Below are 11,474 nucleotides of genomic sequence, written 5' to 3' on the forward strand. Positions count from 1 at the left end.
TTTTGCTTTAGGATAGAATGTTCTATAAATATCTGTTAAGTCCATTTGGCTCATGACTTCTCTTAGTCTGTCTACGTCTCTGTGTAATTTCTGTTTCCATGATCTGTCCATTGATGAGAGTGGGGTGTTGAAATCTCCCACTATTATTGTGTGAGGTGCAATGTGTGTTTTGAGCTTTAGTAAGGTTTCTTTTAGGTATGTAGGTGCCCTTGTATTTGGGGCATAGTTATTTAGGATTGAGAGTTCATCTTGGTGGATTTTTCCTTTGATGAATATGAAGTGTGCTTCCTTATCTTTTTTGATGACTTTTAATTGAAAATTGATTTTTTTTGATATTAGAATGGCTACTCCAGCTTGCTTCTTCTGACCATTTGCTTGGAAAGTTGTTTTCCAGCCTTTCACTCTGAGGTAGTGTCTGTCTTTGTCTCTGAGGTGTGTTTCCTGTAGGCAGCAGAATGCAGGGTCCTCGTTGAGTATCCAGTTTGTTAATCTATGTCTTTTTATTGGGGAGATGTGGCCATTGATGTTGAGAGATATTAAGGAATAGTGATTATTGCTTCCTGTTATATTCATATTTGGATATGAGGTTATGTTTGTGTGCTTTTCTTCTCTTTGTTTTGTTGCCAAGACGATTAGTATCTTGCTTCGTCTAGGGTATCTCTTGCCTCCTTATGTTGGGTTTTACCATTTATTATCCTTTGTAGTGCTGGATTTGTAGAAAGATATTGTGTAAATTTGGTTTTGTCATGGAATATCTTGGTTTCTCCATCTATGTTAATTGAGAGTTTTGCAGGATACAGTAACCTGGTCTGGCACTTGTGTTCTCTTAGGGTCTGTAAGACATCTGTCCAGGATCTTCTGGCCTTCATAGTTTCTGGCGAAAAGTCTGGTGTGATTCTGATAGGTCTGCCTTTATATGTTACTTGACCTTTTCCCCTTACTGCTTTTAATATTCTTTCTTTATTTTGTACGTTTGGTGTTTTGACTATTATGTGATAGGAGGTGTTTCTTTTCTGGTCCAATCTATTTGGAGCTCTGTAGGCTTCTTGTATGCCTATGGGTATCTCTTTTTTTAGGTTAGGGAAGTTTTCTTCTATGATTTTGTTGAAGATATTAACTGGTCCTTTGAGCTGGGAGCCTTCACTCTCTTCTATACCTATTATCCTTAGGTTTGATCTTCTCATTGAGTCCTGGATTTCCTGTATGTTTTGGACCAGTAGCTTTTTCCGCTTTACATTATCTTTGACAGTTGAGTCAGTGATTTCTAGGGTACTTCTGCTCCCAAGATTCTCTCTTCCATCTCTTGTATTCTGTTGGTGAGGCTTCTATCTACAGCTCCTTGTCACTTTTTTTGATTTTCTATATCCAGGGTTGTTTCCATGTGTTCTTTCTTGATTGCTTCTATTTCCATTTTTAATTCCTTCAACTGTTTGATTGTGTTTTCCTGGAATTCTTTCAGGCATTTTTGCGATTCTTCTCTGTAGGCTTCTACTTGTTCTCTAAGGGAGTTCTTCACGTCTTTCTTGAAGTCCTCCAGCATCATGATCAAATATGATTTTGAAACTAGATCTTGCTTTTCTGGTGTGTTTGGATATTCCATGTTTATTTTGGTGGGAGAATTGGGCTCCGATGATGCCATGTAGTCTTGGTTTCTGTTGCTTGGGTTCCTGCGCTTGCCTCCCGCCATCATATTATCTCTAGTGTTACTTTGTTCTGCTATTTCTGACAGTGGCTAGACTGTCCTATAAGCCTGTGTGTCAGGAGTGCTGTAGACCGGTTTTCCTGTTTTCTTTCAGCCAGTTATGGGGACAGAGTTTTCTGCTTTCGGGCGTGTAGTTTTTCCTCTCTATAGGTCTTCAGCTGTTCCTGTGGGCCTGTGTCTTGAGTTCAGCAGGCAGGTCACTTGCAGGGGAAAAGTTGGTCCTACCTGAGGTTCCGAGGCTCAAGTGTGCTCGTGGGGTACTGCCTAAGTCCTCTCTGCGGCGGCAGCAACCGAGGAGATCTGCGCCACTCTTTCCGGGAGCCTCCGTGCACCAGGGTTCCAGATGGCGTTTGGTGTTTTCCTCTGGCGTCTGGATGTGTGCAGAGTGCAGTCTCTTCTGGTTTCCCAGGCGTGTCTGCCTCTCTGTAGTTTTAGCTCTCCCTCCCTCGGGATTTGGGTGCAGAGAACTGTTTATCTGGTCTGTTTCCTCAACTTGAGTATTTCTTATTTACATTTCAATTGTTATTACCTTTCCTGGTTTCCAAGCAAACATCCCCCTAACCCCTTCCCCTCCCCTTCTATATGGGTGTTCCCCTTTCCATCCTCCTCACCTTACAACCCTCCCCACAACAATCCTGTTCACTGGGCATTAGGTCTTGGCAGCACCAAGGGCTTCCCCTTCCACCGGTGCCCTACTAGGCTATTCATTGCTACCTATGCAGTTGGAGACCAGGGTCAGTCCATGTATAGTCTTTGTGTAGTGGCTTAGTGGTTGATGGTTTAGTCTCTGGGAGCTCTGGAGGGTCTGGATGGTTGATGTTGTTGTTATTCCTATGGGATTGAAAGCCCCTTCAGCTCCTTCAGTCTGTTTTATTTTTCTTCTTTTTAATTGGATATATTTATTTATGTTCAAATGTACATTCCTTTCCCATTTTCCTGTCCGTAAGCCTCCTATCCCCTCCTCCTTCATCATAACTGTGGCCATCCCATTCACTCCCCCTTTCTATGCCCCCAACATTTCCCCGCTCTGGGGTCCATCCTTGGCAGGACCAAGGACCTCCCCTTCCACTGGTGCCCAAAAATGATATTCCAACTCTGCAACATATGCAGTTGGAGTCCTGGGACAGTCTATGTAAAGTCTTTGGGTAGTGATTTAGTCCCTGGAAGCTCTGGATGGTAGGCCTTGGTATTGTTATGAGGTTTCAAGAACCTTCAGATCTTTCAGTCCCTTCTGTAATTTCCCCAAGGGTGCCCCATTCTCAGTTGAGTAGGTTGCTGCTAGTGTTTACCTATGTATTTGACATGCTCAGCTCGTGTCTCTCAGGAGAGACCTATATCCGGTTCCTGTCATCATGCTCTTCTTAGCTTCATCAGTCTCACCTAGTTTTGGTGGCGCTCTCTCTCTCTCTCTCTCTCTCTCTCTCTCTCTCTCTGTGTGTGTGTGTGTGTGTGTGTGTGTGTGTGTGTGTGTGTGTGTGTGTGTGTATTTCTGTATATATATATGGGGCACATGTTGGGCAGGCTCTGAATGGCCGTTTCTTGAGTGTCTGCTGTAAAGTTTGCCTCCATATACCCTCCTATGAATATTTTTGTTCCCCATTTTAAGAAGGATTGCAAGCATCTGAATTTTGGTCATCCTTCTTGAACTTCATGGAGTCTGGGGATTGCATCTTGGGTAATTTGAGCTTTTGGGCTAACATACAATTATCACTGAGTGTAGACCATGTGTGTTTTCCTGTGAATGGGTTCCCTCACTCAGCTTGATATTTTCCAGTTCCATCCATTTGCCTCTGAATTTCATGAAATCATATAGTTGAGTAGTACTCCATTGTGTAGATGTACCACATTTTCTGTATCCATTCCTCTGTTGAAGGGCATCTGGGTTCTTTCCAGCTTCTGGCTATTATAAATAAGTCTGCTATGAAAATAGTGGAGCATGTGTCTTTGTTATATGTTGGAGCACCATTTGGGTCTTTGCCCAGGAGAGGTGTAGCTGGGTCCTCAGGTAGTGGAATGTTCAATTTTCTGAGGAACCTCCAGACTGATTTCCAAATTGGTTGTACCAGTTTGCAATCCTACCAACAATGGAGGAGTGTTCCTCTTTCTCCACATCCTCACCAGCATCTACTGTCACCTGAGATTTTATCCTAGCCATTCTGACTAGTGTGAGGTGAAATTGTAGGGTTGTTTTGATTTGCATTGCCCTGATGACTAAGGATGTTGAACATTTCCTAAGGTGCTTCTCACCCATTCGATATTCCTCACCTTTGAATTTTTGTTTAGCTCTGTACCCCAGTTTTTGATAGTGTTATTTGGCTCTCTGGAACATAAGTTCTTGAGTTCTTTCTATATTTTTGATATTAGCCCTGTATCAGATGTAGTATTGGTAAAGATCTTTTCCCAATTTGTCGATTTCTATTTTGTCCTAACAACAGTGTCCTTTGCCTCATACAAGCTTTGTAGTTTTATGAGATCCCATTTGTTGATTCTTGATCTTAGAGCATAAACCATTGGTGTTTTGTTCAGGAAATTTTTCCCAGTTCTCACGTGTTTGAGACAGTTCCCTACTTTTTCTTCTGTTACTTTCAGTGCATGTGGTTTGATTTGGAGGTCCTTGATCCATGTGGACTTAAGGTTTGTATAGGGAGATAAGAATGGACCCAAAGCCCTTGGTCCTCCGAAGGTTGGACTCCCAGTGCAGGGGTATGTGGGGGGGCAGTAAGGGGAATGTATGGGGTAATACCCATATGGGGGAGGATATTGGAGGGGATGGGGGCAGATGGACCGGAAACTGGGAAGGGGAATAACTTTTAAAATGTAAATAAAGAAACATATCTAATAAAAGATTTAAAAAAAAAGAACGTAACTATTTGCATTCTTCTACATGCTGTCCTCCATTGATCTAGAACCATATGTTGAAAACGCTTTTTTTTCCATTGGATGATTTTAGCTCCTTTTTCAAAGATTAAGTGACCAACGGTGTGTGGAAACAGTTCTCGATTTTCAGTTTTATTTCGCTGATCTATCTGCAGGTCTCTGTACCAATACCATACAGTTTTTATGACTATTGCTCTGTAATACTGTTTGTGGTGAGGGATGGTGATTCCCCAGGAAGTTCTTTCATTGTTGAGTATAGTTTTTGCTATTCTTGTTTTTTTGTTCTTTCAATGGGCCTCTGTGTCATCACTCAGGTGGAATTGTTTTCCTGTTTTCTTTCAGCCATTTCTGGGAAGAGGTGCTCTGCTCTCAGGTATGGAGGTGCTCCTGGTGACTGTCTTTGAGCTCTTGGCACAGGTAGGAATTGGAAGGATCCCCCACCCCCGACTGCTCCTATGTCCCTGCACCCAGCAGGCAGAGATGACACTAGACCATTCCCTCTTGGGCTGGGAATGTGGGCAGAGGGTAGTCTCCTTTGATTTCTCAGGAGTGTCCTCACTTCTGAGGGTCCAGCTATCTCCCCCACAGGATTTGGGAGCAGGGAGCTGTTTGACTCATTCAGTTCAGTTCTGGGCACCGACCAGAACTGCAGGTACCTGCTGCTAACAGTTCCTATATTACTGTGTCCAGAGGAACTATGCAGTTTCCTGTCTGACCAGGGATGTGGGCAGAGGTGAGCAGAAGTGTCCTGCGGTTTCAGGATGTTCTGCACTTCTCAGTTTTCAGCTCTCTTCCCCATGGGATTTGAGATTAGGGATCTACACTCTCATTCTCATTTCCTATTTTTTTGCTTGAAGGAGAATTGATGATACACCAGCATATTTTCTGAAGTCCACATGCTTCTTGATCATTTTGTTATTTTAGGGTGTTAATTAGTTGTTAAGGTAGAGCTTCATGTAAATAATGCAAGAATGAATTATATTTTGAAAATATTCTTTTGCTTATTGAATATTTTCTTTAAAACTCTGACTTGTCCAACTTTACTTTTTCATTCTGTCAGTCCATTTATTCCCCACATGTAACTTAAATATCTATTGTGTATAATACACATTCTAATATATCTCAAGATCTTCCCATTCCTCAACCTTTACATTCCTCTGCCCAGTCAAGCTTCCTTACATTATATGAATGTAAATATAACATGAAATGAACTTTGCTATTTGGAAACCTCGTTTCTTATTGCTGAAACCTTTTGGACTCTCATGTATAGGAGATTGGATGCCATAGGTTATCTCCTTGTATTTATATTTACCAAATTTGTTGTAAGTCCAGGGACACATCGACCATTTTACCATAAAGCCTGAGGTCCTGCTTTACACCTTTTAGCCCCTGTGTTACCATGAATACTTTATCTATTACCTAAGCAGTATGTGGTGATCCTAATGGCAGCAAATATGGAAACCTTAATCGTGGGTGTAAAAAAATGAAATTTGGAAATGAAAAGAGTCAAAGTATTGGTGACTGGGGGTTTCAATTTTTCATTTGTTGCTAAAATTTATGGAGATACAAATAGTCTGTAGATCTGCATCTGTAGGTCGTGCCTATGTTGTGTCAGTCATCTAGCATAAGACCCACAACATGTCAGTCACCCACAAGTCATACAGGTTATCAAAAATCTGTCCCTAAAACCTACATAGCCTGTTAATTATCCAAAGGAAAAGCCCACAGCCTGGCAACCATCCATAAGAATTGCCCATGTCCTGTCAGTCATCCACTGGAAACCCCCTCATCCTGTCAATCATCTATCAGCAACTCACAAAACCTGTCAGTCACCCAGAAGAAATTATCACAGTCTGTCAATCAGACCTAACAAATGGCCATAGTCTATTAATCACCCACAGGACATGCCCACAAAGTTATATACAAACCCCTCAGAGCCTGTTAGTCATTCATTAGAAACTCCCATAGCCTCTCATTCAATGGAGAGACCCACAGCATGTCAGTCTTTCATAACATATCTTAGAGCCTGTCAATTATTCATAGGTAGAGTCAACAGCCTGTCTCTCAACCGTAGGAAACACATACCAACTTTGTCACTTGTCCACAGTACAAGCCCACACTATGTCAGTCATTCACAGGAAATACCCACACCCTGTCCATCATTCATAAGGAACACCCAACGCCTGTCAACCATACATAGTACACATCTACAATTGTTCAATATGCATAGCAAACATGCACAGCCTTCCAGTCAGTCATCCATATTAGCTGACTGCTACCTGCAAATCATCCATAGAAAGTACCCACAACCTGTCAGGCATTCATAGGGCCTACAACATGTCAATCATCCGTAGGAAGGAGTTACAGCCTGTTTGTCACCTACATGGCAGACCCCCAACCTGGCAACTATCTGTGGGAAAAACCTGCAGCCTATCAAACACCCATAGGAATTGCCCACAGCCTTAGAACCATTTCTAAAAAATGCCCATATCCTCTGAAAATCCACAGAGAAAGTCAACAGCCTTTCAGTCATCTATTGGAAACACACACAGTCTGTTAGTCATCTAGAGGACACACACATTGCTTGAGAGTCATCCATAGGAAAAACTAAGTGCATGCCATGCATGCATAGGAAATGACCACAGCAAGCCAATTGTGCATAGGAATTTCCAATAGTCTGTCAGTTATCAAGAGAAAATTCACACAGTCTGTCAATTATACAAAGTAAATATCAACAGTATTCAATTAAATATTAAACATAGAAATGTTCAAAAACCCACAACCCCCACACACTCACAACATAAATAGGGACGTGATAAACCTGGGAGACAGCACACAATAAATCATGCTGATAGCAAAGATCCATCTCTGCCTCCGGCTCCTCTCCTACATCATTCAGACCTCAGGTTTGCCATGCAGAGCCGATCCTGTTACCATGCCTGCTTGAAATCAAATGGGGAGATGTTTGTGATGATGAACTTCATCAATGTATTCTAATAGCTTTATAAAAATCATGTAGTGAAGGAAGCGCAGGATTTTGTTTCTGTTGACAGCACATTTTCAGAAGGGTTTAGTCCACGGTTTTTCTGCATACGGTAGCTAATTCTTCAGAGCTCCTGATAAAGCAGAAAAGTGTGAAAACAAGGCCCTGCCTTGTGTGTCCATTCAAGAGTCCAACCTCACTTTATTTCAATTATATTGACAATAGCAACAAGAAACGTCAGAAAAATGAAAGGAAATGCCTCATTGTGAATATGATTACAGTTTACCAAGGATATAAACACAAATGTTTACACAATATGAACATAGAATTAATATTTATTTAATAAAACCCAGTGAGAGGTTTACAGCGTGCCTCAATTGTTTACATTCCTGAATGAAAGACACACACACACACACACACACACACACACACACACACACCTACACAAAGGGAGTATAAAATAGTCATAGGAGGGAATACAAAGTGTGAAGCAGAGACTGAAGGAAAGGCCATCCAGAGAGTGCAACATAAGGGGATCCATCCCACATGCAGTCACCAAACTCAGGCACTCTTGGGGATGCCAAGAGGTGCATGCTGACAGGAGCCTGATATAGGTGTCATCTGAGAGGCTCTGCCAGAGCCTGAGAAATTTAGAGGCAATGTTCTCAACAAACCATTGGACTGAGAAGTGGGACCACAATGGAGGAGTTAGAGAAAGGACCCCATAGGAAGAAAAACAATGTCAACCAACCAGATACCGCAGAGCTTCCAGGGACTAAAGCTCCAAGTAAAGCATACACATGGAGCAACCCCTGGCTCCAGCAGAATATGGAGCAGAAGATGGACCTTGTTGGGCATCAATGGGAAGGGAAGCCTGTGGTCCTGTGAAGACACAATGCCCCAGTGAAGGAGAATGCCAGGGCAGGGAAGCAGGTGGGAGTGGGTGGGAGGGTGGGGAGTGCCCTTATGGAGGCATGGTGTGGGGTGATGTGATGGGCTGAGGTTTTCTGGAGGGGAATCATTTCATATGTAAATAAAAAATCTTACAAATGAAATGAAAAAGAGTAGAGGGCTATTCCTATAAAAACTGGAAATCAATGGAAATAAATATTTTCTGAGGGCAGTTTAAAGAAGAAAATGTCTGTGGAAATTTAGAAGATGGTAAGTGACCTCAAAACATTCCATGTTCTATGTTGAAGAGAATTTTGTCTTCTGAATTCTAAAACTGACTCTTTTTCCATTCTTAATCCTGTAGGAGAGCGAGGTCCACCTAATTCCTACTCTTTCATGCTTACTGATCAAGAAAATAGTTCTCTCCTTCTAAATTCACTGTTTATGAGTCTAGAACTTCTTTGTTGTTACTTTGGTTGCAACAATTGCATCCCCTTACACTCTGTTGCAACTCTGAGATTTTCAGTGCACTTTAAAAATTGATTCTATAGTATTTTATCCTTTGGAATATTTTTAGGTCTAGAGATATGACTCAGTCGTTAAGAGCAGTGGCTAACTGCACTTCTAGGAGACCTGAGTCTAATATGCAGCTGTACATTTTGGCCTTCAACTGTGTGTAACTACAGTTTGAAGGGGATGTGGAATTCTATTCTGGATGCTACAGACACTACATTCATTTGGTGCACAGAAATACATGCTAAGTATCTATACAGGTCAAATATCAAAATTATACATACTTACCCATGGGTGTCTGTTTTTACCACCTATGTTGCACCTATAGTGTCCAGAAGAGAGGTTCAGGTCCCAGAGATGTAAGTGCTCTTAGGCACTGGATGATTCTGAGAATAGAAATAGGTTGTTGGAAAATGCAACCAACCCTTATCAATATTGAGTCATTCCTCTAAGCCCCACATTGATTTTCCCTATTTTATGGTGTAATTTTGCTTTGTTTTTGTCCATGGCAGTTGGAGCTCTTCAAGAGAGCACTACTTCTTAAGCCCTCCCAGGTCAGGCTTTCGGGTCCCTGGGTTTATCAATTAAAATTGGGGTACAAAGATAAGCAGAGAATTCTCAACAAAGGAATTTCAAATGGCCAAGAAGCACTTAAAGAAATCTTCAAAGTCCTTAACCATCTTTGAAATGAGAATCAAAATGATGCTGAGATTTCATATACACTGTTAGAAAGGCTAAGTCCATAATTTCAAGTGATAGTACATGCTGGTAAGGATGTGGAGCACAGAAAAGATGTTTTCATTGTTGCTGGAGTAGAAATTTGTACAATCAATTTGGAAAATTAATTTGGCATTTTCTCTGAATACTCAAAATAATTTTACCTCAAGACATAGCTATACCACTCCTAGGCATTTACACAAACGGTTACCTACTATACAACAGGGACACTTGCTCAACTATGATCATAGTAGCTTTGTTCATAATACCCATAAACTAGAAACAATTCAATTGCCCCTAAAACAAGGATGGATAAAAAATAATGTGGTACATTTGCACTGTAGAATACTATTCAGCTATGAAAAACAAAGACATCTTGAATTTTGCAAGCAAGTAGGTGGAAATTGAGAATATCATCCTGAGTTAGGTAACCCACACCCAAAAACATGCATTTAATGTACTGACTTATAAGTGCTTATTAGTCAAAATTACAGTGTAATCATAATATACCGTATATACAGAAAGATACTGAATATGAAGGAAAGCTCAATATAAAATACCTGATTCTCACTTAGGAGGGGGAATAAAATAGTCATAGGAGAAATATGTAGGGAGAGAACTGAGTAAGAGAGGGATAGGAAGAGGAATAGGGAATGAGTTGAGTATGAAGTTTGAGGAGAGACAGAAGAGAGGGCTGGAGAACCAGAAGTGTAAATGAAAACCTATAGCTGGAGAGAGGGAGAGAGAGAGAGAGAGAGAGAGAGAGAATAAGAGAGAGAGAGAGAGAGACAGAGAGACAGAGAGACAGAGAGACAGAGAGACAGACAGAGAGAGAGACAGAGACAGAGAGACAGAGAGAGACAGACAGAGACAGAGAGAGACAGAGTTGGGGGGTGCGGAAGGTGGGAACATCTTGAGGATATACCAGACACCTGGAGTGGGACATTTCCCACGGTAAATAGTGGTGACATTAGCTGATACTCCTGGTAGTGGGGATATGGAAACTGAAGATGCCACTTCTGTAGCCACACAGGAACTCCAGTGGGAATATAAGGACAACAACCCACAAGAAGACACAAAACTTTTGACCCCAAGTTTATCCTTCCTACAAGAAATGCAGAGAGAAATGTGGAGCAGAGACTATGGGAATGGACAACCTATAAAGGTCCTAAGTTTAGACCCATCCACAGGCAAGTACAAGTTCCTGACAATATTAATGATACTTTGTTATACTAGAAGACAAAGGAATCACTGAATCCTCGGCTGACAGGTTCTACCTAGCAGCTGACTGAAACAGATTCAGAAACCCATAGTGAAACATTGTATCATGCCTACAGACTCTTATGGGAGATTTAGGGGAATGAGTGAGGGCCTGGAACAGAACATCAACTACACAGAATACCAACAGAGTCATCTAAACTGAACCTTTGGGACCTCTCAGAGACTGAACAATGTAGTACATGAAGCAGACCTTGTCTGACACACATTTGTTGAAGATGTGCAGCTCACACTTTATTTCCAGTGCTAAAAGTGGGGTGGGAGCTCTTTTTAAAGCCTTTTCTTGTCTGTGAAATCTGATACTTTTTCTAGACTCAGTAGGAGTGGATGAATGTAATCCTGCTGTTTCTTGATGTGGCAAGGTGCGGGAATACTCACGGGGCTGGGGAGTTCAACCTCTTAGAGGAGGAGGAGAGGTGGGATGGAAGGAAGAATGGTGTTAGAATGGTCTCAGAGGGGGCAATGATTGAGATATAAAGTGAATAAAAATATAAAAAATAAAACAAAAGTATA

Source organism: Rattus norvegicus, chromosome 16, assembly GCF_021556685.1.
Source record: "Rattus norvegicus strain SHRSP/BbbUtx chromosome 16, alternate assembly SHRSP_T2T, whole genome shotgun sequence".
NCBI lineage: Eukaryota > Metazoa > Chordata > Mammalia > Rodentia > Muridae > Rattus > Rattus norvegicus.